An 8,589-nucleotide genomic window follows, 5' to 3' on the forward strand; every position below is an offset into this window, starting at 1 on the left:
CTAGTCATCAGAGAAATGCAAATTAAAACTATAATGAGGTATCACCTCACACCAGTAAGGATGGCTGCCATCCAAAAGACAAACAACAACAAATGTTGGCGAGGCTGTGGAGAAAGGGGAAAACTCCTACACTGCTGGTGGGAATGTAAGTTAGTTCAACCATTGTGAAAAGCAGTATGGAGGTACATCAAAATGCTCAAACCAGACTTACCATTTGACCCAGGAATTGCACTCCTAGGAATTTACCCTAAGAATGCAGCAATCAAGTATGAGAAAGATCAGTGCACCCTTATGTTTATCGCAGCAATATTTACAATAGCCAAGAATTGGAAGCAACCTAAATGTCCATCGATAGATGAATGGATAAAGAAGAGGTGGTACATATACACAATGGAATACTACTCAGCCATAAGAAAAGGGCAAATCAATCATTTGCAGCAACATGGATGGAGCTGGAGGGTATTATGCTCAGTGAAACAAGCCAAGCGGCGAAAGAGAAATACCAAATGATTTCACTTATCTGTGGAATATAAGAACAAAGGAAAAACTGAAGGAACAAAACAGCACCAGAATCACAGAACTCAAGAATGGACTAACAGGTACCAAAGGGAAAGGGACTGGGGAGGATGGGTGGGTAGGGAGGGATAAGGTGGGGGAGAAGTAGGGGGGTATTAAGATTAACATGCATGGGGTGGTAGGAGAAAAGGGAGGGCTGTACAACACAGAGAAGGCAAGTAGTGATTCCACAACATTTTGCTGTGCTGATGGACAGTGACTATAAAGGGGTTTATCGGGGAGACCTGGTATAGGGGAGAGCCTAGTAAACATAATATTCGTCATGTAAGTGTAGATTAGTGATACGAAAAACAAAACAAAACAAAGCAAAACAAAAAGGGCAGTTCCTGTGTGGTAACCTCCAATGAGTTCTACACAAGGGTATAAAGGGCATATAAAAATGTAGGCAAAGGGTCTGTTTGTGTTTATACAGAAGATCAAAGCCTAATTGGGCTACCCCGAAAATGAACTAAGATACGATATGAAAGAGAACTTCCAACATCAGCACTCTCTGGAAGACACATGCCAGAAGATGATCATCAAAAAACCCCAACAAAGATCCACGCACTGCTACAGCTGTAGATGCACTCATCCCACCAGCTCCTGGACTTGTCATGGGAATGAAGGAGATATCTAAGCTGGCCTGTGCATACAGTAAAACAACAAATTTGACTGGATTTATACTGTTGGAACTCAACCAAGAATTAGGAGAAGTGCAAATTGTAGTGCTCCAAAATCTTACAACTACAGACTATTTACTGTTAAAAGAACATATGGGATGTGAACATTCCCCAGGAATGGGTTGTTTTAATTTGTCTGATTTCTCTCAGACTGTTCAAGTTCAGTTGGACAATATCCACCATATCATAGATAAGTTTTTACAAATGCCTAAGGTGCCTAACTGGTTTTCTTGGTTTCACTGGAGATGGCTGGTAATTACAGATATGCTTTGGTTATGTAACTATACTCCTATTATGTTAATGTGTGTGCGCAATTTAAGTAGCAGCTTAAAACCTATACATGCTGAAGTTACTCTACAAGAAGATATGTCAAAGAAATAATCAATCTTTCCATGTTTTCTTCCGACTGCGACTTCTATAGCTTTTCTTCTTCCTTCCTAATTACAACCCTTAAATAGAATTCGTGCCTCATATCAAATTTTCCGAGTATCATAATTCTTCCAAGTGGTAAAGATACCTCAAGACAAATGCTGGGCATAGAAGCAGAGGGCATAAATACGCAAAGAAATAAAAAGCTAACCATTTCAAACAATAAGGCTTCTCTCTCACTTATCAACTTTTCATTTCCCTGTATGGCCCCGGAAGATGACTGGTTAGCCAAAGACGGGTAAGATTCCTCAAGGGAGGAACAACCTAAGACAGGCACAGTCGCAGGGGGGTCATCAGGTGAGAAATTGGGGATCAACAGAGGTGAGGCTTAGAAACTCACCCCCCCGTTCTGAGAGAAATCTTCTGCATACGTGGATGTTTTATTGCCCTTGTCTAGCTTGGATTAACACATAGTCTACAGGCACACACCTGATCATCTACATTTGCTCTCTTACAACACTAAACTATGTTTTCTACCTTTATCTTGTATCTACCTACCACTTCAGCATTTTATTAAAAATAATAATAATAAAGAGAGAAATGTGGTATCCACATATAAATCAAGTATAAAAACCAAATGAGTATTCATATTTGAACTGACTGTTTATAGTTCATAATGCATGAGCAAAACGAAAAGTTTCTGTGATGACTGCCCTTGTACTGTTCACTATGTAACTTATTCATTATGTAAGAATTTGTTTTCCATGTAAGAACTTGTTTGTTATGCCTCAGAAGATTGGAGACTGACGAAAATTAGGCTTGGGGTGGATTAATGATTGTGCATTGAGCATTGACTCCCCTATACAAAATTTTATTGTCGTTAACAACCATTTGATCAATAAATATGAGAGATGCCCTCACAAAAAAAAAAAAAAAAAAAGGACAGACTTCCAATGGTAAAATAAATAAGTAACCAGGATGTAATGTATTGCATAAGGAATATAGTCAAGATATTGTAACAGCTTGGTAGGGTGATAGCTGGAACCTAGAATTATGTATATAAATGTTTTATCACTGTGTTGTACACTTGAAACTAATGTAATGTAATACTGTGCGTCAACTACCCTTCAATAAAAAATAATTATCTAAAAAAAAAAAATAGAACCTAAATAGACATTTTTTCAAAGAAGACATGCAGAATGGTCAACAGACACATTAAAAGATGCTCAATATCACTAATCATCTGGGAAACGCAAATCAAACCACTATAAGATATTACCTCATACCTGTCAGAATTTTTTTTATCAAAAGACAACAAATAACAAGTATTGGTGAGGATGTGAGGAAAAGGGAACCTCTATGTCCTATATTAGTTGGTACAACTACTATGGAAAACAGTAAAGAGATTCCTGAAAAAATTAAAAACAGAAATATCACATGACCCACAGTTTCTCTTCTGGGAATTTCCCTAAGGAATATAAAAACACTAATTCAAAACGATTTCTTCTTTCCCATGGTCATTGCAGAATTATTTACAATAGCTAAAATATGGAAGCAATCAAGATTGGAGACTGACGAAAATTAGGCTTGGCGTGGATTAATAATTGTGCATTGAGCATTGACCACCCTATACAGAATTTTATTGTTAACAACCATTTGATCAATAAATATGAGAGATGCCCTCACCAAAAAAAAAATACACACTTCCAATTGTAAAATAAATAAGTAACTGGGATGTAATGTATAGCATAAGGAATATAGTCAAAATATTGTAACAACTTGGTATGGTGATAGCTGGTACCTAGAATTATCATGTATATAAATGTTAAATCACTGTGTTGTACACCTGAAACTAATGTAATACTGTGTGTCAACTACCCTTCAATAAAAAATAATTATCTAATAAAAAAAAATATGGAAGCAATCTAAGTGTCCACTGATGGATGAATGGATAAAGCAGATGTGGTGTGTGTGTGTGTGTGTGTGTGTGTATGCATACACACACACAAATACATGCAATAAAATATTACTCAACCATAAAAAATGAAATCTTGTTATTTTTCACAACATAGGTGAATGTAGAGGACATTATGCTAAGTGAAATAAATCAGAAAAAGACAAATATTGTATGATTGCACTTATATGTGGAATCTAAAAATAAAACAAATGAACAAACAGAAGAGAAACAAATTCATAGATACAGGCAACAATCTGGAAATTGTCAGAGGGGAGGGAGGAGGGGGCATTGGTTAAACAGGTGAAGAGGATAAAGAGGTACAAACTTCCCATTGTAGAATAAGTAAGTCATGGGATTGGGAAGTACATCATAGGGAATATAGTCAATAATACTGTAATAACTTTGTATGGTGACAGGTGGTAACTATACTTTTTGTAGTGAGCATTTTGAATTGTATGTAACAGTCAAATCACTATGTGGTACATCAGAAACCAATACTGCATGTAAACTATGCTTCAAGTAAAAAAATAGTAATAAAGTAAGACACTTACATCTTCCTTATGCACAGTCTTTTTCAGTGGCAACTGGTATAGGATGAAAAATTTGAGATATACAAAATAATCACCAAAGGGGGGAAAAGTTCATTACCAAAGCAACAAATCTTTGTATGTCATATTAGAATAATTAGAACAAAGTTGAAACAAAAAAAAAATTTGCCTAAAGTTGTAAAATACTTTTACCGTGTATTCTCCCATTCATTTTGTTATAGATATAATATTTTATAAAATTAAACCTGCTTTTCCTCTGATGTAGCTACCTGATTAGAATCTGCCTTGCTTAAAATGCTGTTCTCTCAGGATTAGATTAGAATAAATTAAGACTTTTATATCTGATCCATTCTCTCAGAAGTTGTATAAATAATTTAGTTAGATATGGGAAGCTTTGCTGTGAAGAATGACTCCAAATACATCTGCGGATCACTGGAGACTGGGCTGTCAATTTATTCATAAACTTGACAATCATTCTGAAAATCCATGGTTATTCAATGTCCCTGTATTTTTCCGTAAAAGACTGAATTATAACCTTCTAAAAAGGGCAGGAGACATAAGTAAGATTATTAATAGCTCATGGTGTTGATATCTGATTAACATGAAACAGACTCAACCTTCTACTACTTCCAAGTGCTTTATTGTGTTAAATTGCTAGTCATGGTAAATTTGGTGTATATTGTCTATTTTGGTTTGGCATGTTTCCTTCGGGGCAATGTCCAGAGGATGAATAACTGAGGAGAGAATGAGACTGCAGCATCCCACCCATGAGTACACTTTTCACTGGGGAGTTTGAACTTTCCCCGCATCTGTTTAGATTCTTTGTAAGCATAGCTGACAGAACAGCAGAATATTCCTGGGATGCCATTTACTTGGCAAGGAGCTGCTACAGGCAGTGTCTTTCCAACCGCACGTCAGAAGCGTTCCCGTGGGAAGGCGTGGTGCCCATAGAAGGACTCCTGGGGCCACAGCGCTTCTGTGCAGAGTGACGGGTGAGACCAGCTGTTGTGGTGCAGCGTCTGAATATGAATTTTTTAATCTAATGTAAATCCAATGTAAAGGCTTTCCAAATAAGTTAACTTACATTTTTATGCTACGGCTAAGAAATGAAGGCTAGCTATTCTTTAGGAATTACGGTTTATACTTGAATTTATATATTTCTTTTCAAAGTTATGTATATATGTGTGTGTGTGTGTGTGTTGTGTGTGTGTGTGCATTGCATACATAAATGTATGTATATAGAGAGATTAAAAAAAAATTAGAATGGTGAATCTGGGAAGGATAAAAAGCTGAAAGGGATTTCATGATAACGGCTCCTTCTTACTATCCCCAACTCGCATGTCCTGGGTACCCTGTGAGTCAGTGTGCGCGCGGTATGAGGTTGCTTACTTGTATTGTCGGGCTGTCTTCCCAGACACACTGTCTATGTTAACGTGTCACTAACACGGACCCCGACCCCGCGACGCCTGCCGTGGTCACCGGCGCAGGGCCCTTTCCCTCCCCCGAGAAGGGCTGTCTGGCCGGGACTGACGGTTGTGGTGCTGCGGTCGCTGCTGCAGAGAGGCGAGCCCGGGACAGGGTGGGGGCCCGGGAGGGCCGCGGGGGCAGCCCCGCCGCGGCGACGCCTCGGGGCCCGGCCGGCTCGGGGCCCGCCAGGACAGCAGAGGCCGCGGTCCTGGGAGCACGGCCGCCGTCAGCCTCCGGGTGCGCGTCTTCGTCGCCCCTCCAGGGGCTCAGGGCCCGAGCAGGAAGTCCCAGGGCGCGCCGCCCACCCGCGCCTGCCTTCTGCGGCCGGGTCTCCGGGGGCCGCTCCCGTCCCGCGGGGAAGAAGCCCCCCGACCGCGACACGCCGTCGTCAGATCCGCGGGGGTCCGTCAGATGGGACATTCCTCCGGACGGAGGACAGGGGCTTCATGACCGCAGGCGGCCCCGACTCCGGGGGCTTCCGGCCTTGTCCAAACTCCCCCCGACCCCCGGGCGGCTTTCGGGGGCCTGTGCGCGGATGTGCGGCGGCCCAGGGGACGGGCGGGCTCCGCAGTGGCAGCGCCGCGGGCGTCGGCGCGGGCGGGAGCGGCCCCGGGCTGCGGGGCGTCTGCTGCGGAGCGGGGGTCTGCGGGGCGGCCGCCATCTGGGTCCCCTTCACATGGAAGGGTGAGAAGGTCTGCCCAGGTCATTTTCTCCCCTTTTTACGTTAGCCATGTAAGGAGTGCTATTTCCATATTTCCCGGGGGTCCTAAAATTGGATTTCCTTTTGTTTTGCCATGAGTACATACACAGATCTCAGTTTATTTAAAAAAAAAAAACATGTGAAACTTGCAAATACTGTCCTTGGCACATAATAGAAACGCATCTTCTATTATATACTATCAGTATCCTACATAGTATATTTTTAATACAGAATACTTATTACCAAGCCCCACCTCAAGATCTGTGTCCCAGCACCTCGAACAGCGCCAGGTCCACGGAAGGCACCTTCTAATAGTGTCTACTGGGATTTTATTTCTCCATGCTTTTCCTTTGTTTCCATATGCCTTTTTCTTTCTTCATTACTTCCGTGTCTGTTCAACGCACTTCTTGTGAGACTGTCCAATAAGTAGTGGAGAGAGAAGATATTTCAAAGGGAAATAGATGTCAAATCACAAGAATGAACAAAGGAAAATACATTCTCATGGACTGGATTTGTACTTGTATGGGAAAACAGGTGTCTTCCACTTTACAGCTGAGGGAATAGCTATGGAGAATAAAAAACACAAGTCCTTGTTTATCTATTGGTTTCAGTATTATCCATTACTATAATCTTTTATTGCAGTTGCTAGAATACATAAGAAGTAACTGATATTTCACTTTAAGCCTTTCATTTTTCCCCATTAATGGGTTAGCAAGATAGCAAACCATTAAATGTAATGTGACAAAATTAGTCAAACACTAGAATAACCAAAAAATGACTCTAACTACTTCCCTTGCCTCAGTACTAGAAAACTTATTTTACAAATTGAATAAAGTCAATATAAAACTTTTTAATAGTATGCTGAGATATTGAATCATAAGAGAAACATTCAGAACATGGGACATTATTGTTATTTTAAGAGGGAGACTGGTTTTTAGTAGGTGTTCACATTTTAATGAACAAAAACTTCTTAGTCTTGTGAGTTGTATATGCAAATGTGCGTCCGTCTGTGCACGTGTGTGCTGCAGGAGGGTGTTGGGCTCACGATTTCTTGGGAGGCTGAGGAGGTGGACAGTGGAGAGGTGAGTGAAGGATGACCCCACTAATGCTATTCTCCTCTCTTGGTCCCAGGCGACGGTGATTACATCCATATATAAGGTTACATTTTTTGCAATTAACCTTATTTTCAGCACAACTTAAAATCAGAATGAAACTGAGTGCCTAGAAGTATTGGTGAAAAGTAAGTAGAAGGATATTTCTCCAGGCCATATATCCTTCCCGAGCCTCAATGGCATTACAAAAAATGTGCAATAGCAGGAGCAATGCTGCTGTTTTTATTTTTTATTTATTTATTTGTTTATTTTATTTTATTTTTAGATAATTATTTTTTATTGAAGGGTAGTTGACACACAGTATTACATTAGTTTCAGGTGTACAACACAGTGATTCAACATTTATATACATGATAATTCTAGGTACCAGCTATCACCATACCAAGTTGTTACAATATTTTGACTATATTCCTTATGCTATACATTACATTCCGGTTACTTATTTATTTCACAATTGGAAGTGTGTATATATATATATATATATATATATATATATATATATATATATTTTTGGTGAGGGAATCTCTCATATTTATTGATCAAATTGTTGTTAACAACAATAAAATTCTGTATAGAGGGGTCAATGCTCAATGCACAATCATTAATCCACCCCAAGCCTAATTTTTGTCAGTCTCCAATCTTCCGAAGCATAACAAACAAGTTCTTACATGGAGAACAAATTCTTACATAGTGAATAAGTTACATGGTGAACATTACAAGGGCAGTCATCACAGAAGCTTTCGGTTTTGCTTATGCATTATGAACTATAAACAGTTCAAATATGAATACTCATCTGATTTTTATACTTGATTTATATGTGGATACCATATTTCTCTCTTTATTATTATTATTTTTAATAAAATGCTGAAGTGGTAGGTAGATACAAGATAAAGGTAGAAAACATAGTTTAGTGTTGTAAGAGAGCAAATGTAGATGATCAGGTGTGTGCCTGTAGACTATGTGTTAATCCAAGCTAGAAAAGGGCCATAAAACATCCACGTATGCAGAAGATTTCTCTCAGAACAGAGGGGGTGAGGTTCTAAGCCTCACCTCTGTTGATCTCCCTTTTTCTCACCTGATGGCCCCCCTGCGACTGTGCCTGTCTTAGGTTGTTTCTCCCTTGAGGAATCTTACCCGTCTTTGGCTAACCAGTCATCTTCCGGGACCATACAGGGAAATGTTAAGTTGGTAAGTGAGAGAG

This window comes from Manis pentadactyla, chromosome 13 (genome assembly GCF_030020395.1).
Source record: "Manis pentadactyla isolate mManPen7 chromosome 13, mManPen7.hap1, whole genome shotgun sequence".
Lineage (NCBI taxonomy): Eukaryota > Metazoa > Chordata > Mammalia > Pholidota > Manidae > Manis > Manis pentadactyla.